We start from the raw sequence: 25,089 nt of genomic DNA, 5'->3' as shown, positions 1-25,089 counted from the left end.
AATGTTAACACGACAGTCTAATATAAGAAAAACAATAGAAATACAATGTTTTACAAAAGGAAAAGAAAGGTTCAGCCGATACGGTATCAATAGAGCACTAACTACTAGATGCCGATAGATTCTGCTTAATAAAAATCCATTTTGCTCAGATTCTATAGATGCTATGCTTCGTTGTTGTTGTTTTCAAATGTCATGTGTTGATGTCTCTCTGAGTGTGACAGTCATTCTGTTCCATGTATTGCCTTGTAGATCACAGTGTTCAGTGGGGGAGAGGCTGAGTGTTGTGAATGTCTGCGCATTAGCCTTGTGAGCCGCCATCTATTATGAATGAAAAAGGCAAAAATACAGCTCTGTCTCGGACTGGACGGGACCAGGCAGGTTTAGACTGGTTAGGCCGGGCTAGGTGTAGTTTTAGGCTCCTACCAAACTTTACTTAGGATAGGGTTAGGGTTAGGTTAAATGAATGCCATTTGTATGAAATGATTTTTGGACAGGAGTTTGTAGTTGGATGTCAGATTAACTTGTTGGTATTCCCTTTAGACACAAAGTCCGTGATTTGTGCTTTAATTTGATTCCCAACTGTAGGGAGAGATGTGAGGCAGGATTCTGTGTGAGGTGACAGGAAGTCGTTTGACGATGTTGGCCTTCTCGCCAGCACAGCCGGCAGCTTTGGCTGTATCAGCCAAGGTACTTGATCAATATTGTTTAATGGTTTTGTTTTGTGTTTGTACTCCACACCACGATGCAGTTGTCAGATTAAAAAAAAGAAACCTGAATCAAAATCTAAAAGCATAGTGCATTCCTTCTTCTCTGAGTCATGACTCAGTACACATATTCTAAGACTCAAGCATGAATCGAGATACCATAATTTGGAATAATCCACAAATCCGCTAAGAAATTGTAGAACAAAGATGGTGCCAGTTTTAGCCCATAGCCCACCTTGCTTAATTCATACCAACAATATACTACCTGTTAAACTCCCAGTGGGAACACTGCTGCAGTCAGGTTGATAAACAGGAGTGAGGATGAATCCATCCAAAAGTTAAAAAGTAATCCCTGAGCCCTCCTTGGCAATTCTGCCTGCCTGCTCCACTCGGCCCTCCAGACACCACTCGGCAAGAGCTCTTGACACACTCAAACTTGCCTCTAAAGATGAAACAAATGTAACCTGAAAACTTGCAGGGTTTGTGTAATTCACATCACCTGGCATTGATATGCAATGTAATCTTGCCACGTAAGAAAATGTGCTTGAATTGCCCTTGAATTTTCAATGCCATCCGTCATTTCTGGAATCCGTGAATGCACATTTGCAGCGATTGTAGCTTTGGAAGGAGCATGTGGACTGAAGTGAGATTAAAATTTTAAAAATGACCTCGCGTGGCACAGGCTCCATGGATTTTGCTCTCTGTTTGATTGTTTTTTTTTTCCCCCCCAGATTTGAGCCACTGATAACAGCGCTGCCCAGTAGGCTGTTTTGGTGATATGCACATGAAAAGAAAAGTCTTACTGTGGAAGTTCCAGTTCCAGTTGCCACTACGCTCAGATCAATATGAAAGATCATTGCCCTAATGCCCCTCTTAATACAGACCCATCCATCAGTGTCATCTTTTGCTCTCCCAATCATTATATATCAATATATATGAAGCTCCAGATTGGTTGCTACACTCTATAGCCAAGCAGTTTCACACTGCAGTAATATGTAAAAGAACATTAAGAAGAGACAAAGCATGCCATTAATTATTCCAAATAAATGAAACAGTTGCTGCTGCAAACCCCATATCTCCTGAATATGTGTTTGTAACCCAAGGAGGAGTCATGTCTTCAGTTACAGCAGTGATGTCGTCGTTATGCTGCTGGATCAATTTCCACAAGTGTAGTATGAAAGAAGATTTCCAGAAGCCTTTGCTTTTTATATCTGCAAAAGAGACGTCTTCTCCCTGGAGGAAGGTGTCCTTGTTTTTGTCTTATCAAAGAGAAAAAAAAAAAAAAAAAAAAACCCAAACTCTAAAAATACAGCGGTGTGTGGCGGTGGTGGTGGGCTCTTGTTTCTCCCCCCCCTTCATGGTTTGCAGCAGGTGAGGTGTGGCTCTGCTCTGATAACAACCTGACAGTGCTATCAAAGAAGAATCCCGGCAAAATCACTGGATATACCGGCCAGTTGAACTGTATGATCCCTACAGTTCAATTGCAGCAAAGTAAAAAAATAAATAAATAAAAAATACAGTTGCATTTGTTGACATTATTTCTGTAGTTTGTGTACTTAAACGTGGGTAACTGATGCAGTGTGTGGCAAAGTAATTGCGCCAATGATGAAAATGTGTTTGTCAAGAAATACCACCGAATATATATATAAATAGCACTACTTCATTGCCAAGCACTGAAAACTGAAACTGAAAAAAGCACAAATTTTCAGTGTCTGGTGCCACTGATATGATATTAAGTCAAGTGTTATGATATTGCCCAATCAATTTTGCCCTCAAAGCACACCAGACTGATGCTTTTTACTTTCAAATGGGCATCATTTTCTTTAGTGGGAGCATGCAACCAGATGACAAAGACACAAAAACAAGCCACCAACCCTGGGCATCAAAAGCCCGGCATTTAAAGCTAAATCTTATCCTCCTTCCCTTCTCTTCCAGTCTGGGAAATATATGATCTGCCAGTGGTCCGGTGAGTTAATGTAAAAGCTGCGGCTTCAGCTCAGTTTTTACGCTCAAAGAAACAAGAAAGGTTGTGAGGGGAACCGAGCGAGAACGCTCCGTCCACTGATGTTTTCTGTTTCTTTCACAAAAAAAAAAAAAAAAAAAACTTCTCAAAGGATTCTCTATCCCTCTCCCCTCAGCTTGACTAAATCACTTTTTGTTTTCACCTCTTTTCCAAACGGTCTTTCTCAATAGTATGGCGAGCCCCCTGAAACAGGAGTCCATCTATCATGTCAGGGAAACAAAGAAGGGCGAGACAAAGGCAGAACATAGTCAGTAAAGAAACAGTGCGACCTTTGACCTGTGCGTCGATGCCGCTGCTGGCCTCGTTCAGCGCAGCGGTGTGTGTGTGTGTTGTGTGTGCTTTATATTGTGACAGCATACATCACCTGCTCACTCAGTAGCCGTGGTTATGTACAGTATAACTGTTGATTCCAAGGGAGCTGTTTTTCTTGAATGTCCAGCCAAGTGATCTGTAATTTATGTTGTGTTTTCACCGTTGCGTAATCGGCACAAGAATCTCGATCCTGACCGCATCGCTGTCATGCCGCAAATGCAGTTAAGCTCGCACTCTCCAGCTCTCCTGCTTAAATAGTTGCTTGAACGGAGTCTGCTCTTGCTTTCATTTGGGAGTCATGAAGCAAATACAATAAATCGGCCCATGTGTTGAGGGTTGTGACTGACTGCATGTCTCGGAGATGATTATACCAACAAAATGAAATGATTGTTGCTGTGTTGGCAATAAGCTCTCATAAACAAACACAACTTTTTCTCATGTCGGATTCCATGGAAACGCATGGGGACTGACTAATAACCGGAAAACAGTTATATCAGTGACTCCGCGAGTCCAGCAAGTGGGCCAGTCCTCAGTAACGACCAACAGCAAAGGTCTCAAAGACCGATTTCATTCCAGTTCATGCTTTCTGGAGATCTCTGGATTTCAAAAACTGATTGTGGAGCTGCTGTGTTCCATTCACAGCTCTTGTGTAAGTCAATTAAAGCCAATTAAACTTTCTCATGGCTTTAAACTGTTTAAAAGGTTTAGACCTATTTACATTAACCCTGATGTTTCCAACAAGGTTCAAACCAGAGAAAAATCCATGTAAGTTTCCTTGACGTATTCATTTGGTCGCCTATAACTTCCAGGAGCGAGTCGAGAGTCAGAGAGTGAGGAATTACATCAGGTAGATCATCAACAATGGTGGTTGCCTGGCATTACTCACACAAATGTTTATTCACCCATTACAGCTTAATTACTGTACATTAGCCAGAAGCTTGCGACCAATGGCATACACGGAGGGTGTGTCTGTGTGTTTGAACTCAGGTGAACCTCCGACTGAACTCAGCACTTCTGCAGTCAGGTTGATAAACAGGAGTGAAGATAAAGCCCTTTTTTAATCCCAAAAGTCGCACAGCAATCTCGAATCTCTCCTCCTGTCAGATAACGTTTTGCGACCTCTTGATAAAAAAGAAAAAAAGAAAAACTAATCAAATTCTTGGTTTTGTCTCTTAGTCATAGATTTAAGATTATGTCTTCAAATTGCCTTTATTTGATTGCTAATCCTCATGCATTTGGCTGACAGAAAAAAATCTCTGCAAATTTAACATGACACGGACAAGGAAAAAAGATCTGAAGTTAGAGCCAGTTTCCATAAATACACTAAAGCATGAGGGCCCACTGAGAATCACTGAGCAAACAGGATGTGAAGATTTTCTGATAGAACATGTGCCCGTCGCAGCTTCGTACTGTCCCAGTGTGTGGTTGACAGACAGCTGATATTTACTGACATTTCTATCTGGCCTCTGCGGCAGCAGTGGGAATGTTCTGAACTGATCGCGACTGACAGTACCTCGGATAATGATTGCAAGAGGTAATTTTCCCTCATGAGCCAAAGAGCATCACACAATCTGATATGACACATCATTAAGGGTTTTGACGAGCGAGGTCAATCACTCTTGTAATTGTTCTTCGAATAAGTTAAAAGATCAGGTTCGATCTCTTGAAGCTCAGTTGCGTGCGCTTAAAACATTCTAAGACCCTGTAATTAAGTAAGTGACGTGATGTGATGCACTTCCTTGCTCTGGGCAGTTCTCATGTTTCCACGCTGTACCAGCTGTATTCTCTGAAAGCAGATTATTGCATTTACAAATGCTGTTAAAGCCTCTCCAGTGATCCAGCTCTCTCTCTGTCATTATCCTGTATTGCGTTATCATTTTACACCAGACTGCCACGTTGAGGAGCTGCACCTCAGTGAACAGCAGTGGCTCATATGCCACGTTGAGCTCATCTCCATGCTGTTGTTGACTCAGGCCCTCACTGGAGTACACTGTGTAAAACATGCTGTGTATATAGTAAATCCAATATACAGTATAAATGATGGCTGAACCGAAACAAGTTGTCAATAGAGATGTGCTAATTGTGGGTTGCAAGTACGTTTACTCAAGTGCTGTGCTCATCCTGTGCCGCTACATGCTTCCCTACTACTCCACTACATTTCAGATCCAATAGTTTTCTTTTTCACTTAAATGCATTTATTTGACAGCTATTGTAAGTAGTTACCCTGCAGAAGTAGTCAAAAACTCCAGCAGTTTTTTTTTTCCACATCAGCGTATGTTTCCAGGTGTTGGGGAGTGCTGCCAACCTGACACAGCAGAAAGTTTTTTTTTTGTTTTTTTTTTCCCTCCGTAAAAGGGAAGGCACTTTCAAAAAGTACTTGGCGGGCGGTTTGATGAACCATCCGTCTGTCAGCATCTATCAGCCGCAGCCAATCAGACCAGCAGTCAAGAGAGTTACTCAATTTTAATGAATTAAAATGTAGTCTAGCAGGATATTTTTGGAGTATCGAGATGTTCAACATAAACTTATGGCTGATGTCTGTCTGGCACGTCATGTTGTTCCCCTTCTAGGCAGACTAGCATGACTCAGCAGTTAGAGGACAGTGACAGTGTAAATGATGAATCAGCAGATAGTGGAGCGTGCCTGTGTTGTTTCCCCTCAGTGTCACAATTGGATCTATCATGTATCATATATCTATACACACACACACTTGCGCAAAAAATGGAGGGCAGGCTGCTTTATGTGTGTTTAAAGATGGATAACATTTAGCAGCTAGGTAGATCTTAGAGACACTGCAGGCTCAATAACACTGACTGCCTCTGCAGTGACCTGCCCAGAAAGTGACAGTGTCTTTCACATCATGTTGACTTATTTTTGCAGACTGGCTTGTTAACACAACTCGTCAAAGCTGCACTGATTGTTTTTTCTGTGCTTGGGGGCCAACAATGACACTTTTTAATCACGCTACTGCATCTTAAAGGAAGATGTGGTTCGGCTGAGCTAAGGGTTTAGCTGTTCTCACCAGGAGCGAAGCTAGCCCAGACTGACTCAGCAACAGGCCAATAAAGACTGTGTAGCTAACAGTAACTTATTTACACATCAAGGAGACACAGCAGTGTTAGCACTGTGAAAGGTGTCCACCTGATGAAACTATGTGGGATATTCCCTTTTCTGTTTAGTGTGGTTTGGTCTTCACCAACTCTTGAAAACAGCTAGTTGATGAGAATAAATATTGATAGTCAAAACAAAAGAAGAATGAGCAAAAAGAGGCTACAAAACTAAACTCTGAGTCGGGGATAATCCCTAGAGATACGATTAAAGCTGCCCTAAAGTTGATTTTTTTTAAAGCTGTGTGGTTTAAGGTATGTCCGTTGGTTGGTCTGTCTTTATTTTTTATACATATGGGAAAAAATTGTGTCTTTCATTACATGCATATATGTTACCATGCCAACACGTAAACTACCTGCTAAACATCAACATGCTTTCTTTATTGTTTGAACACGTTAGCATTCTATCTTACAGGATGGAGTAGCTCGCTAAAATCTGGCGAGAGGTTGAATGTAGGTTTGAACCTAGTAATGTCCTTATTCTCAAAATGACTTTCAGCTAATTATCACATGTCTCTTTTCTCTCCTAGGTAAGTTGACATGCGTGGATGTGCACAGACCGGAGGCCCACCGTAGGTAACCTCACTTCACATCTCACTGGGTCGCCGGCCTTTGTTTCTTTTTGTCCAGCGGCTGACGGAGAAATGAGAAGCGTCATACTTTGCGTACACGGGTAAAGTCAGTAGTGGGTTGAATTCATTGTTGGTTGGGGTCTTTATGAGGAAGTTGTTGACGGAAGAAGAACTAGCCGCCAATCGCACTAACTGCTGAACAAGCCCTCGTGAAGAGCGCCAGTTCTTGTAGTGGCCAAAATGTGTAATTACAAGATATTTTTTCACGTAACATAACATTGTGAAAGAAGAGCTGTAAAATGGTGGATACATTCTGTTGAGCGTCACCTCGAATAACCTCCAATAACATTCACAAAGTTATTATCATTACTATTGTTATTATTTTATCTCTAATCAAGTTAGCCAGTCAGTCAGATGAAGTCTCTAGTGCACATACTCTGCTGGACCCGCAAAACAGATGATCCAGGTATTTCCATAGCCGGCAAGTCACGCTTTTTTTTGGCTTCAAAACACCAGTGAGCAGCTTTCACAGGAACGAACAGGGCTCTGTCTCCAACACTGAGTCCAGGTGTAATGTGACATCCTTGCCTCTGAGTGAGCGGAGACTTTATAGCATCATGATGTGTGGTGTTCTGTGTGGAGACGGAAGCAGCCCGCCGTCCTGTCTCATCGGATGATCTGGTCTGCGTCGTAAATCACTGATATGTCTGAGATCTGTCTTCAGTGTAAATGTCGGCGGTGATTTCCCTCCTGTCTGCACAGTTTCCCCTCTCATGGTCCGAAACTGAGTTAGTGTGTGCGCTGTATTGAGTTAGCGCGGAGCGGTCTGGAGAGGCTCAGTGGCAGCAGGCTGGCCTGTCATACGCACAGCCTTGCTGTCTACGAAAAAACAGACTTTATAATGCTACGACCGGAGAGCTGACTCGAACTGTCGGAAGACTACGACTCATACTGAGCAGGCTGGACTGTTCTTAACTCTCTGACACAGTAGCAGATGACAGCGAGTCTTTGGACATCAGTGCCGTGCTGATAAAAAACATATCTATAATTAGACCAAAGTCAACCTGCTAAACTGTTTTGCTGTAAATGGAGGAAGTGGTAGGGGAAGTATTGAGACACACAGGTAAACATAGCAATGCTGCAATATAAAAAAAAAATACTCCATTCTTTGTAAAAATCCTGCATTGAGAATATCAAGTATAAGCATTTACTACCAAACTGGCTGAAAGTACGGTGTTATTGTTGGCGCCATTGTTGCAAAACACAGGCTACAGCTAGCAGCCTGGCTAACGTCCAAAGCAACACACAACTGTAACACTCCCAGTTTGACCTTCAAACCCTGATCTGATACACCTCAACATGAAACTCTCCACAATTCTGCATTATGATTTAAAGAATTATGGATAATGTCATTTTCGGCACATATTCATCTGACATCTCTGTGGCTGTTTCCTCGTGTCGATCCACAAATCCTCTGTGTGTTACCTCGTCTTTGCGTACTCCATCAGCGGGTTGTTTTTCTCTCGCACTGTAGAGTTTCCACAGTTATTCCAGTTGTTCCACTGTTACCTGGGGACAGTGACCGGGGAGAACAATGCCTCAAACTGTTTTGGTTGGGCAATGGCAGAGGTACTTCTTTTGCGCAGTAATTCGGCCTTCATTCTCTTTTGGGAAAAATCCAGCCTGGTGTCGGACTGAACAGCATAGTGAAAGTGAAGTTTATATTGAATATGTCTGTATGTGGATGGTGCCATTGTTCTACTCTTATAGCATACTGTCGGTGTCTGCATATATCAGTGGCTGGATTACTCAGTTAATGTTCTAGTATATCAACATCTATTAGACAACTGATAAATTATTGATCTCGAGCCGATCACTCAGTTTGACGTAACGAGGCGCTGAGGCTGCGTGCTCTCCACGGACGCCGTATGAGCTAGCGCTTTAATTGAGTCGTACATTACACAGACTCAACTGTCTTTAAACTTGGGCGGCACAGGGGACCGCGAAAGAGCTCTTCAGTTCGTTGTCTACATAGAAACCTCCTGCTCTCTCGTGAAAATCTATTGTGACTGAGTGCCGTCTGTCTTTTGCTACTTACACACACGCACACACACACACACACACACACACACACACACACACACACACACACACACACACACACACACAAGTTAATGTGCACTGTGTGTGCTCTGTTCCCTTTGAGTAAAGCTGTTAAGCAGATGGATTGATTTTGTATGAAGATGCCCTCCGAGAGCCGTTTTATGTGTGTGAATGTGTGTGTGTGTGTGTGTGTGCCATCCTGACTCTCTATAACTGATGTGATGATAAGTACCCTGCTGGGGGCAGTACTGACAGTCAGTCACACAGACAGTATAAATACAGTTCATCTCAAATGGTACATTTTCCTAGTGATTAATTCATATATATTTGACGTAGCAGCCACTGTACTGAGATCCTCTGAATCATCTTGTTCACTTCCCTTATTGTGTCATTATTATTCCGTGTGCGTTGATCCCCATGGCGAGCAACTTGTTGAATAAGTTGTAGCGTAATCTGCCCATTAGTGGTGCTAGAGGGAAGATCAGGAGGTCAGACCATTAAGATTATCCTCTGTTGGTTGTAGATCTTTGGTGGACTTCGGCCTTGCATGAAGTCAGACGCACTTCACCCTTGTTAAGTACCTCGCACTCTCTGTCGTGCCACATACACTACAATACACTGCCTCCTCCACTGGAACTAAAAGGTGTCCTGTAATCCTGGAATCCAGTCTCAAAATGTGCCTTTAATCCTTAGTGTTTGAGTTCTCCTGATGGGGCTGACTTTTGACCTGTGACTTTGCACAGGTGTTGTGGGTTTGTGTCAAACGACTGTGTCCCTGATGTTTATGTCCGTGTTCCTTCTATTTAAGGCGGTACACTTGTCTGCGCAGCACCTCGGTCAACATGAGCTGTTTTTAAGTGTCCTTGACTTTGATGTTTTTCTTCTGACATTTTTTTGGAAGCTGCATAGAATTTGATAAATCATCTCCAGTCCACCTCCAGGCGTCTAAATGAGTTGCATTGTGGTCAATGTAGGCACCAGGTTTTGAAAAGCAAGACGAATGTGTGGAACAAAGAGGTGATATCGCTGTTCTGATGGATCAGTTTAGATTATTTGTTTTTAAACTGTCCATAATGAGTCCAACAGTGTTAGAGGAGTGTAATGTTGGACCAGTGGAGTGCCTTCATTGACCTGTTGCCCCCATTACCCAACAATGCAAATGAGCCACCGAGTGACTTCACTCAGATTACATGCAGCTTCCTCTGGAGCCACTAAAAGGCTTTATACTACTTTTATCACATGTTCAGTCGTGTACCCCAACACCTGCTAATGCACTTTAAGTGGAAAATGGGTGGAGTGACCCTTTATGATCAGATCGACCCCTTCGACATGCAGCTTTGTACAGATCAGAACAGCCTTTGCAGTCTAAAAGTTGACTCTACTTGTGAGACTCCTGAGAAAAAATGTAGACGAAGAAGGGCATCATTGATGCCGAATATGAATTTGTAATACAGGCTTTCTGTTGTCTCTGTATCTATAGCCAATGAGTAAAAGTTGCTGCAGATAACCCAGATGACCTTATCAGGGGGTTATTGGTTGTTATACAAGTGTTTCCACAGGACTGAGTGGTCCTGATCATGGCTGGATCTGATATTAAATTCAGCGGAGTGGCCCTTTACTAGGAACTACAGCTGATAGCAGCTCTTATGTTTCTGCTTGGCTTCCCCTACAACCAAGTCTAAGGCGATCTTACAAGTGACTCTGTCTGTCTGAACACTCAGACTGCGCTGCAGTAAGCTGACCGCAGGTCAGAGCCAGCTGACGCCGGTCACATGCTGCCGCTCCAAACACAGGTCCGACTTCTGCTGCACACTTTTATTTATGGCAGACTGTCAGCTGTGCTCTTTGTGACAGGGACAGTAAATGTCTCGACTGCTCTCTGTGGGGACACGTTGACACATTGGTGTGTCATGTGAGCTGCCGCCAGGAATAATACAGTCACAGGAACAATAGGTGTGAATGCTGTGGAGAAGGTTCAGAGAGCAAGAGGACACAGCACACTGAACGCTAAATGAACTGTAGCCTGCTGGTGGATCAACCGCAGACTTTGAGTCGTGTTTACTGGTCATAGATCAGCCATACTGTACCTAACAGAACATCCTTTTCAAACACTGTTAACTGTACTCAATGTTTAAAGCTCTTTGAACGTCTCCTGTTACACACAAAGTAATTGTGGTCATGTAATGTTGGCAGACACACTGAAGAGGGCGCCATTCACCCACTGGAATGAGATCAGGTTTAGGGTTGGATCAGAAGTAGTGATGACTTTAAGCGGTTGATATTTGCAGTATATATACATTCATTTTGTTTTAATGTAAATATGTGAAAGTTTTTTTTTACCAAGAATTTCCAACATGAAAAATAATAACAATAATGATATCAAGCAACAAACACGCAGCCGTCTAATCTGACAAACATCGATAGACATTCCCATAAACTGATTTTCATACTATCAATACTACTCATAATTATACTAAAAACTAAATAATTTCATTTATTTTTTCTAACTTTCTGGTGGTGGTTGATGGACTTAATCGATCTCTCACACGTCTGTTGGGAGGTAAATCTGAAGAGGAAATTAAACATCACTTAGAGGAAGCAGAAACCAAAATGACGTTTTATGCACGCTTACAGACCTGTCAGCTGTGTCTACGCAGTGCTGTACCTTCAAAACGGCTTAGCGGCTCCTCTAATTTGCCCACAGCCTGATTTATACAGTGTATGTAAACATGAATACCTGAATTAAATGCCAATATGCTTTCAGACCTCACATGCCTCCTCTACATGTGTATGTGTCCTAAACAATTATGATAAAGTATGATTCTAAGGTTATTTATTGGCAGTAAAGAAACAAATTAGGCTTGGCGTGACTGGTGGGAGCTCGTCGAGAACGTGTTCATTTTTCAGATTCTCTCCTGATAGCATTTAGCTGAGTAGATGAACAGCATAAATTAGCACAGAAAAAATAATCTCTTTTCCTGCTCTCCAGTCTTTGGCCCTTCAGCTCTGTGAAACTAGGCCAGCGTGGGCTCATTTTCTTCCAATTGCTGCTCCTGAAGTTGTTTTACACATGACTGGGGACGGCGGTGGTGGGGTATGAGGGGTGGGGGGGGGGGGGGTAACGAGGGACAAGATAAATGAGCACGGAACAGTAAATCTATGAAAGTTATTACAGGGGAATGATATATTTTTTTGTACAAGAACTGGGTCTCCAGTGAATGATGCCATTTTAGTTCCATCTGATTGCAGTATTCGCATCGAAAACCCTTTTGTGGAGCCAAAATCATAGTCATACATGCAGAGCACCTCGCCGCTCCTTTAGTCTGACATGTACATTTATAACAGCGGTGACATCACCATCAGGTCTGAGCTGACACATCGTCTGCGGCCCCGCCTGTCTTTGTCGTCTCCACATCGTCCCCGCTCCGGCCCCCTCGTCTCCATCGCTATTTTCCTCTCCGGCGTTCCCCTTTGCCCTGTTGCCCTGACAACAGACAGACACCGATGCAAGGGGTTTCCTTGGAGACGGGACAGATGAGGGTTCTTCACCACCGAAGGTCTGACAGCGCAGCTGCAGCGCCACCTGTCAATGTAAAATCTGATTTAGATGATAAACAAGTACAGTAAATATGAGATGAATTATTTGTATCCGTTCAGCATTAAGACACACTAGTCCAGGAGCGCGTCCACGCTGAGAGCTCTGCCGTGGCTCAAGGTCCGAAAAAAACATTTATTTTTTTTTGCCTGTCTGGGTATGGATCATGTTCACGAGTAGGGCAGATTGTGGATTTGGATTTGAGGACATGGAGGGTGGAGGGGGCGGCGAGGATTAAGAAAATCATTTTCTGTCTCATTCTTTGTCCTAGAGTTTGCAAGCAAATCACATAAAGGGCCACAAGCTGTCAGAAAAATATTGGGATCTTGGAACAGGTTTACATTTTTCAGAGGAACAACACAGATCTAAGAATGAAACCACGAGGTCTACTCACATATGAAGCCACCAGAGGTTTCACCTGGGAGTCCAGTCCAGTGTTACTATCAAGGCCAGCCCTGTGGAAAACATGCCATCTGATATCGCTGTGTTGGCATTGTTACTGGAACATCATAATGTATGGTGCTGTTGGTCCATCACTGAAAAAGACCAATCATGTTTTTGTATTGGCCCTAAGCAAAAATTAACAATAATAGCGTGGAGGTGAGACCCCTAATTTTGTGAGTGCCCATGTCTGTATTCTAACGTGCTGCGTGCATGCCGCTTCATCAGGCCAATTAACCTGTGGTAACCTTCAAAGCTGCCTTTTTTCAAAATAAAAGACTGATTATGCCCTCACAGCTGTTCGATATTTGATATTATATATCTAATATCTAATGTCAGTCCTAGCTTAGTAACTCTGGGGAAAAAGACCAGAAAAATATGCACATTGACAAAGTAATCCATACCAACAAACACATGTTCAACATTGTGAAATGGTCTGTCTAAACCCAGACCATTAAAAAAAAAAAAAAACCTTAACCTTAACCTAATCAAACTATGTCAGAAAACTAAAAAGAAACAAAAACTAATAAGTGAGCAGCACAAGTTGTGAACAGCATATGAACCCCAATCTACTGATTCCGAGTCTTGTACACAACCCATTCAGCCATCGTGATCCAGGAGGGGTTCACATGCTGTTTCATAAGTAAAATGATGAACAGATTCTGATTACATGGTCACTGCTCATTTCTAACTCAAACCCTAGCAGCTGCCTTTGAGCATCATCACAAATATTAGCTTGCGTGCTAGCTTTAAGCTAACAAAGCCCTGAGAAGCGCTATTTTGGATCAGGCTGCTTTTCTTGGCAAGACCCGCCCTACTCTTCCCCTGATTGGCTTACCCTGATATTCTTACCCAAACCAATCTTCACTGCTCATGCCTAAATTTAACAGGACACGGTTCAGACACGAGATGAAAGTCATTTCCTGCCCTGTATCACATGGGTTTGCCACTGCGCCGCCCTTTAAAAAGACTAGCGGCGGGTCCTGAGTCTCTTCATTCTAATGGGAGAAGTTAACATGAGCACAGATAATAACCAATTCTTTCACCCTAAACTAAATATAGGACCCATTTTTCTTAAGCCATGTATCTTTTCGAATATTCTGCCACTAAAATGGCTTTTTTTCTTATCAACTGTTTGACAACCTGTGTCGTCTCAGGAAACACCTCTCATGAGATGTGGAGATCTGGATCAAGTATGTTAACTTAATTACTCTCAACTTAATGTTACAACAAACAGCAAAATTCAGCCATTTTCAGTGGTGTAACTGGAAACTAGGCGTGCTCCCCACAGTGGAAACACATCATAGGATTGTGGTATTTTTGGAACTCCAGTGCAGGGGATCGTGATGCAGCCCCGTCACCTGAGCTTTTCAACCATCTGTGACAAAAAGCCTTATCTGTTGATTGGGTATTGCTCACGTGAAGTGTAACCAACCAGATAGCGTCGTGGGCGGGACATTAAGCGAGACCGCAGAAGTGAATGCAGGCGGAGAGTCAGAGGCTGCAGCAGGGTAAACGCGTTGCACTTTCAAATTAATTAATTCTTATTGGCAATCGGAAAAAATAAAACACTGATGACAGACAATGGGCAAAATGCCGTATGTCGGAGCTGACGATCTGCCAGGGAGATAACCTGTTGACCCCTACAGTGTACACTAGCTAGAGTGCAGTTCTACAGCAACTTTGTCAGCCTGCTGTTTGGTGCTCAGGAGGTATACTGTGCTGTCATTTCCCCGCCCCCCCCAGGAAAACATCATCAGTCCAAGTTGTGGGCCATAAAACCAAAACAATGAGCTCAAGGTTTCTAAAACATTCCACAGAGTTGAGGTGACACGCAGACTTTAGTTCAAAATGTCGCCTTTCATTAGACATTACTTGATTGTAACCAACTTCCCCTGAGAGAGGAACTAAGTATTTCCGATTTGGATTCTGACGGTATTTCTCTCCACTGATTAAATGAAAACGGGTGAGTGATTCAAAGACCGCATGGATTACAATTTGAAAAACTGCTGTAATCCTTGTCTGGGTGTTAGCCTCAGACACAGCTGTAAGGTACAAAAAGAGCACAATGCAGTCTCCCTGAGAATTAGTGGAAAGTTAAATCAGTGATCTTGTCGACCCAGCTGAAGGAACAGTTACTTGAGACGGAATTGGCTCCTTTGGAAGCCATTGGCTCTAATTAGGCTGTGTATTAAATTTATCACAGCATGGGTGAAACAGCTACTTATCACCGCCTCGTCTGATTCCAAGCCAGGAAACAGGTGCTGCTCTACTTGCAGGGTATACCCCCGGCGGGTAATTATTAGGCAAGAGGGATTTGGAGAGTGTGGCAGCGCTTTCACCGCTACCTCCCTCTTAGTTCATTCTCTGTCTTCTTTTTTCTCCTTCACTACATACGTCCCATCTACCCTTCTTTATTTTACTCCTTTGTCTCCCTGTTCTCCCTCTCCACTCCCTGCTGTCTTCCCTTCCCTCTCCTCCTCTAACAAAATCAAGCCTGTTTGATCTCCAGCGCCGAAAAAAAAACAGCACCAGCCACCACTGTGCCATCAAAAGCATCTCTCCGGTTGCCATGGTTATTCACTTGGATACAATTACTATAGCAACGCTGTTTTCCAGAGCCACTGGGAGGAAGTGGCTCAGCAGGAGTCCAGGTGGAGATGCACAGAGCACACACGCCGCATGTATTCGCACAGCGCTGTTTCATGTCAGTCTGTCAAGGAGCAATGAATGCGCTCATTGTATATCACCAGCCTGGTGACATAACACTAGTTGTCTGTCAAGTGCAGGAGCCAGAGTGGAGTAAATCAAAGAATATACTGTTCTCCAGAACATGGATGACATCATAGCAAAGACAGTTATGTAGTTGTGAAGATTAGATCTAGAAATCATTAATTATTCAGAATAGTTACTGGGAGATGAACTGATCCAGACTGGAAATACCTTCCCACTGATATGAGCAAATGTTAATGTTGCCACATAAGCTCAGAAAAACTGCACTGAGTTCAGATTTGCTTGGGTGTGCCAATCAAAACCTTGAGAGAAGAATGACAGGAGGGTATCACTGTCATCACCGTCTCCTCCGAGACGGATCGATAGAAGGCCGAGCTGACCCTGCGTCATCGGTCACAACTGCCTGGTCGGCAGAATCGGAGGCCGGATCAGATGCTACATCGTCACGCTATGGATCCGCCCGTTGGCCCGATCAATCCCTCATCGCTGCTTTTTTTAGCACCGTCCTGTCCAGGTCATCAGCAGCTGCCGATAGCCTCATTAGACCCTGCAGCCAATGGCGTTAACATCTGTCTCATTTACTTACAGTGTGAGTTGAGTGTGTCGGTGCTTTACAGTGCAGTGTATAGAACTTTGGTATTTATTGTGCACACAGTAAAAATCACAACCTTGAGTTGAGTCGGGGTTCTGTATAGAACTGTAAAATGTAATCGAATATAAGTTAAAAAAAAGTTCAGTTTAAGACTATAGTACACTTAGTTTATTTTTCTATTGTTAATTTTTTTTGTTTAGCTATAAACTAGGCCTGTTGAGTGAACTTAAAGGTGTGTTAGGTAAGAAATTACCAACCGCCAAATTCGTACTCCAATTTGTATCTGTTTGTGATGCAGTAGCTGCTAGGTGCTGCTAACAGTAGCTGTTAGTTAGCTCAGCTAGCTGGGCTGGGAGCTCAGAACACCATGGCAGTGTTGGTGTTTATACTGCTGGCTAGTTAGCATGCTAACTTCAAAAGGTATCTGCAACATGAACGCATATACATCTTTGATACAACTGTTATTTCTTTACATTTTGTTGATCATTTTTGTTAATTTTTTGTGTTTTTTTTTAACTGTACATACCCACTGTGCACTACGTGCTCAGCACCAAACAGCAGACAGACACATTCAGAGGCTAGCAGGCTAACATAGTGGAGCATTTAGCTGCTGAATAGGCGGACATTTGTCTCAGGAGTTAATAACAATCGAGCGGAGACAAGAAAAAAGGGAGAGTGAACATCCATCCAGTGGACACAAACATGACTCTAAATGAATGTTGATGTTTCTTGGTGTCTGCTGGATGTGCATACAGAGAATTGATTGCTAGCATATTAGCCATATCGACTTGGCATAATAAGCCAGGAGTTGAGCCTAGCCATGCTCACGGCTCTGTTGACATGCTAATGTGTGGCTGGTAATGTTTACTGTGGTCACCATCTTAGTACAGAACAAAACCGAAAAGATCATTCTCCGACAGTGGTTGCGAGCCTGTGGAGAAGGAATAACAAGACGGGTGAGGAGGGTTTTTTCTTGCTGAGCACATTTCTCTGAAGTGCTCACCTCAGGACCTGTAAAGAGTTATTCAATGAGCTCTGCAACCTGTGGAGGATTAGACCATCTCATAATCCAGGATGTGTTGGGAGCACCAAAGACAGAAAGCCTCAGCGAAATCATTTTCAATCTCAATCATGTCCCAGTGGAGCCAAGAGTCTTCTCTTCTGCTGGTCAGACTCAAAGACCTCTCCTCGTCTCTTCTTTACCATCACTACCCGACAACCTCCCTCCGTTTCATTTTCCCCCTCATTTACCCCTCCCTTGATATCCTCAACCCCCCCCTCCCCCTCATAAAATATTCAGAGGGCCTGGCGCTTGGCCACATGCCCCCCTGCCTCTCTACCTGGCAGGCAGCCAGCTGACAGGGCACGTGGCTCACTGAGGGGTACAAAGGGTGGGGGTACAAAGGAGGGATCGGGTATTAAAATGCAGAACAGGGATATTTTCATGATGGTCGGCTGTTTATAATGAACCCAGTTATTGTTTTTTGTTTCTGAAAGGCCTAAGGAGGTTTCCGCATCATAGCCTTCGCCGACTGCAAAGCTGAAGGTTTGAAACGGATCATTTGCAACTGTCTTTTAGTGTTCAGTGCCAGCGCTTTTCAAACTGATTATTGAGTCAGTGTTTCCACATTCAGCGACCATGGCCAAATCTTTTATAATTTGTTGAGGAATTATAAGGCTTTTCACCATTCGGGGTGGGTAAAGACCTCAGCAACAAGCTGACACTCACACAGCCCCGACATATTATCATCACCTACTGTATAGCCTATTTAAGCTGCCAGGCTAGATGTAGCTTTCTTCACTAGACGTTGCTAACTTTACCTTTGTGCTTTCCAGCCCACTGCCACTGGAGATGAGAGTGATTACAGTTAGCTTATCGCTGTTAAGTATTAGGCTGAGGCTGTATGGTTAGAGAGCATTTTCATTCAAACACTCATTTCAGGTTCAAACTTCAGTTTTGGGCGTCTACTGGAAAATGTTTACGTGCTTCAGTGTTAAACAAACATCATTTTTCTCATACTGGCCATTCCTGCAGCACCTCTATTCAGACCGAGGCCCTACTGGAGGCACTGCTAAGGGTGTTGACTGTCCTGGTGTGACATCACAAACTTACGTGAGTCCTGAAAGGCACAGTTCCTGAATACAGGCTGTGTGTATTTCTTATATATATATATATATATATATATATATATATATATATATATATATATATATATATATATATATATATATTTTTTTTTTTTTTTTATTAGTTTAGTGTTATTATGTGAAGGTGTCAATTTAACTTCAATTTAGCCTATACATTTAAATATAGCACCATTAAAAAAGGTTTTCTCCTTAAGGTTACTGTTAACACATATATACAGAAATATGTAAAACACATTACTGCCACACCTCGCTGTTTACCATGCTACACACATGCGCACATGCACACACACACACGCACTCACATGCACACACACACACACACACTATGCTAGAGAACTGTCCTGTGTGAGTGTAAGTCCTGGTGAGGCCGGGCTGTGGGAAACCGTGGATTATCAGGAGGCCTTTATGGTTTGAGGCCCCGGGGCACTTGCTCCACTTGCCCCTTCTAGTAATCCACACTCGTGCGTAATGATGGCCTCTCCTAACCGCTAATCCCCCTGTTCTTCAAGAACACTCCAAGTATCACCGAAGGACAGCAACACAGACTTTGAGACAGTGAGAATTGGTCTCATGTAAAGATCTAAAGAAAGTCAGTCCAGATCCACTGATGATAAAACTAGGAAAAAAAGAAGAGATTTTTGTGTTTTTCCTACATTTGTGTTAACATAATTTTTGGGTTAGTTTGTTTTCAATCTGATATTTTTCTCCCCTGCTCTTCTCTCTTGTGCGGGCACGTCGGAGCAGATTTGTTTTTTTTTTCTCCAAAGATTTGTTAAAGTGTGACGGACGGCATCCACAATAACATCACTCAAAGTCACTTGTTGGGACTCGGAGCCGTTTGCTGCTAAATCACTTTGATTGCACTGGGAAGCCTTTATATATGACTGTGTGTGTGTGTGTGTGTGTGTGTGTGTGTGTGTGTGTGAGAGAGAGAGAGAGAGAGAGAGAGTGAGAGAGAGAGATGTGGAATGTGGGAGTTCCTTTTGTCTTGCTGTGTATGAGTGTGTAAGATGGCCTTTTCCTCTTAATGGAAGTAATGTCAGGCCAGGTCAGTGTCTGTGTGTGTGTGTGTGTGTGTGTGTGTGTGTGTGTGTGTGTGTGTGTGTGTGTGTGTGTGTGTGTGTGTGTAATACTGTGTGTGCAAGAGTTGGTCTGGGAAACAGTTTGAAAAGACTTTTTCTTCTTCGGGTCATAAAGTGGAGAATCTTGGTTTCCTTCTTTGTGTTTAAATTTAATAGCAGTACAACAGAGAATCTCTTTGTTTTGGCTTCTCTCTCTCTCTCTCTCTCTCTCTCTCTCTCTCTCTCTCACACACACACACACACACACACACACACACAAGCTCTCCGGCCGAGGTGCGCTCACTTGGTTAAGCTTCCACAAAGCTTTGTTGTCGGGTGCATATTTTCGATTCCATATTCGTTCAACCTGTTTGGAGATGCAGCCGTGTGACCGGCGTGGATCCATGTGGCTCGCCAAATTCTACATCTGCCGGTCAATATTAGTGCCTGTTAATATAGTATAGCATAGTATAAAATATACAGAATACATGTGAGACTCAGTAACGCACTCGACAATAATGTTTTATTAATCCCCCTCTAAAGGACGGGTCCAGATATTTTCAGGTCTGCATTAATACAATATGATATGGGCTAGTTGTTGGTCACTCCAGTCACTCTTCGTTTCTGCACTTAGTGCATCATTCTGAGTGTGCAATGGGACATTTTGACCACAGAAAAAAAAACAAAAAAAACGTTCGTGCTCACATATGTTAGAGTTTTGTGAGATATTTATCATCAAGCAAAAATTGTTATTCTAGCTTGTTGCTAATATGATGAGCAGTAACCTCTCCAACAGTTTTCCTTATTTGCCCTGTGTTAAGTGTCCTGTTTTCGTGCACACTCATATTTGCCCACATCTTCACAGATTTGCAGTAGTTAGTTTCGGATTTTTGTCCATAATTCAATAGATAAATGGAATTTTTAGTCTCTTGGCCAGTTGTGAGGGTGGAAGTGTTTGTTTTCTGTTCTTCATATACTGTCTTTACAACTTCTTCTTGAGAAGAGACTTTAAGGATATTACTCAAACATAGAGCTTTCTTTATATCAGCTCAAGTTGTAAATTGAAAATGTGCCTCTTTTGAGCTACTTGTGTGGCTGACTACCCACAATGAAGAAAAGGCTGTAACCACTGTGAAGGACAAAAAAAACAAACAAAAAAAAAACCATCAGCAGATTGCATTAGCCAGTGTCAGCTGCCTATTCCACTGTGTCAACCCTGTGTCTGATGACAGGAACAATGAAATAAGGGAAATTAATACAACACCAGAATGGCTTTTTAAGAAATAGAGATTTGATTTCTGCTAACACCAGAGGCTGACACTGCTGTTTCACTGATAGAAAAAGGTTGTTGACTGGGTGTGTGTTGTTGGCATGCTACTTGGAATGTCTTGTTCTGTTTTCTTGAACAAACATATTGCTGTTGTTAGATTTTAATGACCTCTCCTGAGCTGTGTTTGCAGTGAAAAAAAAAAACCTATTAAAGCTTTGTGCTGTGCACCTGTGTAGGAATAGCACATGAATGTCCAAGTCAGGAGCATATCCTGTAATGTCTTATGAACTTTTGTTAATGTGACAGTGTCTTTCTATATGTCAGCGGATGGCTTCTGCATTATCAGCAGGAGGAATGCTCTAAAACTGTCCTCTGCTACATACAGGACTGAAGAAGCCTCTTTCATGAGTGCTCTTAATCTTCAGAGACCAAATGCTTCCTGAAGTCCTGAAGTGTGTTCACCATCTGATGAAGTGCTCTCACAGATGAGGAGTACACTGATTTTGTGACAAAAATGTGTGTTTTCCCATTGAGCTAATACAAGCAGTTACTGTGTGAGTTGTCCAGTTTAGGACACTGTCAGATTTTCACTGCACTGCGCGATGCCGATATTATTGTGATATCAAAGGAACTTTGACTGAACAGAGTATCTTTGACAGTGACGTTCTGGCCTGGATTATCAACACGATATTATAATATTGTATTATCCACACAATAGCGATATTCTTGTAATACTGGTATTAAGACAGGTCTCTGTAAAGATGTGGGTCTCTGGTTTCTAAGCTGGGCTAGTATGGCTCCCATCCTGGATCTCTAGCCTCTCCTCCCAGGACTGGAAGTTCCAAAGTTGCAGTGGGCAGTGTGAAATTCAGCTCATTCACACTCCTCAGAGGATGATCCCTTTGGACTTTTAAATTCCATGAACTTATCTCAAGTGCACTTTACACTAAACAGCATTTTAACATTTTTTTTTTGTTTAAGACATCTAGTTTTGCTCGCAACATATATTTATATGTGAAAGGCAGATCTCTTTTAACTGAGCTTGAGGTGATTATGATAATTATCATGTGGTTTATCACAACGAGCAAGACAAGGATTTGAGTGACATATAAAGTGCTCGATGGAAAAAGTTCTCTTTCAGCAAATTAAGTTGAAAGAAGGGTTGCAGGCACAGCAGGCAATCCGTTACGGGAAAGCTGTGTGATTTGGTGGCGGAAAAGCAGCATTGTTGAGACATTTGTGGTGACTTCATCGGCTGAACTTTTGGTGGCTCCCTCTAATGTAGCTTGAAGTCGCCACTGACGATGCACTGTTGTCCAGGAAGAAGCAGTTTTTGTGTGATGGACACTCTCTCACTCTGTACAGCTACAGAGGAGTGAAGTGTTCCACACTGACTGAATGTTTCCTATCTGTTGGACCTCAAGAAGATGTAAATGTGAAGTCTGTCGCTGCAGATGGTGCAGGACTAATAAGGTGTACAATTAACATATCTGCCTGTGTTTGATCATCGGGACAGTGTTCGGGCAGGTTAAGTCTGGTCTAGTCCAGTTTGGTCTGGTCAGGAGAGTTGATTTGATCCAGCTCAACACATGAACACCAGCAGAACCCCCAACACATCCCACTGGCTGTCTTTCTTGTCCTCCTCCTTGCTTCTCGGTCCCTCCTCCATCTGCTCCCTGTCTCCATCCTTCCCTCCTCACCACCAGCAGGTGTGCCGCCTGACATCGGCAAGACTGACGCCAGTAACAGGTTGACACACATAGATACGCATATATGGTAGTAATACATTTGAAACTGAACATTTGCGAAGGATTCAAGTTTGAAAGGCAGGTGGTGGAGATGCAACTAACAATTATTTTCTTATTATATTAATCAAATGTAAGGGTTGATCGTCTGGGGACCAGGAGTATCATCAGTAAATTTCACTGATTAATGTTCACTGCCTCGTGCACAGTGTTGACACTTTACCTTTAGGGTGGAACTATATTAACCAAAATAAAAATAAAGCAGGGTTTATCTTCTGAGGAGCATGAATAAGCTTGATACATATATATATCATGGTGACCTGCACATAAGATATAGATTTTTTCTTGTGTAGCAGTGGAAACTTTTTCTGAAAGCGTGAGCTAGATGAACAATCAGTAAAATCACGACAAATCATCCTCTTAGGACCATGAATATCCTTAAACTCTAGATGCAATCATTTGAAATGGAAACAGATTAAAGATCAGGCATAACCACCATAAAAAATCCGATATTTAAAGTAGCGAGGTGACATTGTGTTCTCAAGCGGGCACTAGAGAATAGCTCATTGACCATCAATCTTCTGGGGGCACTGAATATGCTGAGTAAATTTCACAACAGTCCAAAATTTGGATTGAATTTTTTGTGGTCCAGTGTAATTTTGGCCCAGGGTTGCATCAGAGCAATAGCTGGGGCCATCACACAAAAAAACAATGTATCATCCTCTTAAGGCTGTGAATGTTCACGGCAGATTTAATTCTAGTTTTCCAAGTGTTTTGACCAGGGTTTTAATTCCAATCTCTTTACAGTACGGCTGTACACAACATGGAAACAAAGCTGTCAAGTCATTTATCTCAAGATATCAAGGTATATTGGACCAATTGTTTGCACAAAATACAATCATTTTCTTAGGACCTCAAACTAATCTTGAACAGTCTGGCTGTCACCCAAGTGGAGGTCATGTCAGTCCATTCTTTAAAAGTCACCTCAACTCACCTCACACACTCACACACACCAGGAGCTGTCAGAGCAGCTGAACGGAGCAGGTGTTAACGTGTGTGTGTGTGTGTGTGTGTGTGTGTGTGTCTGTCTGTCTGTGTGTGTCTGTGTTTGTGAAGCGAAGAGAGAGAGACAGAGACTGATGCAAGTCACAGTGAGATGGAGTGTGGAGGTCATCCGGGCTAAAAACAAAGCACGTGAAAATCTGGACAAAAAAGAGAGAGACCCATAAATTAACAGAAATGTATTAACCATAATAATCATATGTTTGGTCTCATGTCTTACATATTTCATTGTAGCGCGGATGTGAGTAAAGGGTGAGATGAAGATTGAGAATGAAGAGCTAATTCTTCCATTATTCATCACCATTAGAGTGATGCTGCTTCAATCTGCTGTGTCTGGGAGCTCATAGCCAGGAGCCATCATTAAGATACAGACAATCAATGCTTTTTCAAAGGAACTCATAAAGTGCGTGTGCGTGAGGGAGGGGTGTGTGTGGGTTCACATGGAGTTAAGACCTGGCTGCCTTCAGACAACAAAGACTGACAAGGCGGTGTGGATGTGCCGTGTGTGTCTGGGTACGTAATCCTCGCTGGGTGGAAGTTTATTGACCGAATCTATAGAGTAGGAATCCAACACACGCTGGCCTCTGTTTCACATCAGAGCAGCGACACAAAAAACACCAGGCACTGCTTTTGTAGCTTTGTAACCTCACATGTCCATAAGCTTAAAATCCAATCATCACATACTACCAGACTGACAGGGTTAGCTTACATACACAAATATCGTTTCTGTTTTTGACAGAAATAGTAACTGGTTAGTTTCTTTTTTAGAGGTGTCGGCTTGGGCTCTGGGAACCTGTGATGGAAGTGTGTGAGTGAGTGATTTGAAGATATCAGCTAGATCGGAACAGTTATAAAAGTAAGCAATGTCTGCAGCCAGATGTGGGCACCACCACTTCACTCCTGACTAATAAAAACGGGGCCATGAGGTTGAGCCTGGGTGGAGCTGAAGCAAGCTTACTTATTTAAACAACGCCACCAAGCTGGACTCTACGAAGCTAACCATGCCCTTAACCATGCACAACTTTAAGCCTTAGTATCATTTAAGCGAGTGAGTTGGATAATTCATCCCCGTATAGTTGGTCATGAAGGGGGAAATTAGGTATGGAGACCAAAACCATTATATGTACCAGGCTGTAAGCATGTTTATATTATTTAAGTCGGACATTTTAACATGAGCTCTTATGGGGACTGACTTGCTTTTGGAGTCAGCCTCTAGTGGCCACTTGAGGAACTGCGTTTTTTTGGTACTTCCTCGTTAGCTTCATTTTGTCAGCAAGCCACCCTGACTCAGATTTCTCTCCCTTTTTGTAATACTATGCTAGAATCTGCAGCGTCAAACTAAGAAGCAAAGGGCCAAAGACCAGGTGGCTGTATCTGACGCGATGGCAGTGAAAAATAGAAAATGTCATTATAATTTATAATTCATAATTTGTAATGATTTTCATGAATTTTCAAGCAAATCAAACAATTCAGCATTAAGCTGAAGAAGTGCCAGAAACAAGTTAAAGGTATGAGAAATATAAGAAAAGTCTCACGTTGTGTTCTTAAAAAACGCTGAAATTACACAGTAAAAAATCGGAAAAACGTGATCACATCAATTGTGTCGGACGGCAAACACTGA

General features: G+C 42.6%; 1 protein-coding gene and 1 long non-coding RNA gene across 2 annotated transcripts in view; one reads left to right on the top strand and one right to left on the bottom strand.

The window, feature by feature from the left end:
* Nucleotides 1-25,089, top strand: part of ank2b (ankyrin 2b, neuronal) — a 186,512-nt gene that overhangs the window by 23,424 nt on the left and 137,999 nt on the right. The gene's annotated exons all lie outside the window — the stretch shown is intronic.
* On the bottom strand, nt 7,725-9,507 carry LOC119027285. The gene is made up of 3 exons (XR_005077341.1): nt 9,317-9,507; nt 8,204-8,287; nt 7,725-7,744 (listed from the first exon to the last, which is right to left on the bottom strand). It is a non-coding gene; the product is annotated as an uncharacterized LOC119027285 (long non-coding RNA).

Source organism: Acanthopagrus latus, chromosome 10 (genome assembly GCF_904848185.1).
Source record: "Acanthopagrus latus isolate v.2019 chromosome 10, fAcaLat1.1, whole genome shotgun sequence".
NCBI lineage: Eukaryota > Metazoa > Chordata > Actinopteri > Spariformes > Sparidae > Acanthopagrus > Acanthopagrus latus.
Note: the sequence above shows the minus strand (reverse complement) of the source record. Positions and strands in the feature narration are given on the sequence as shown.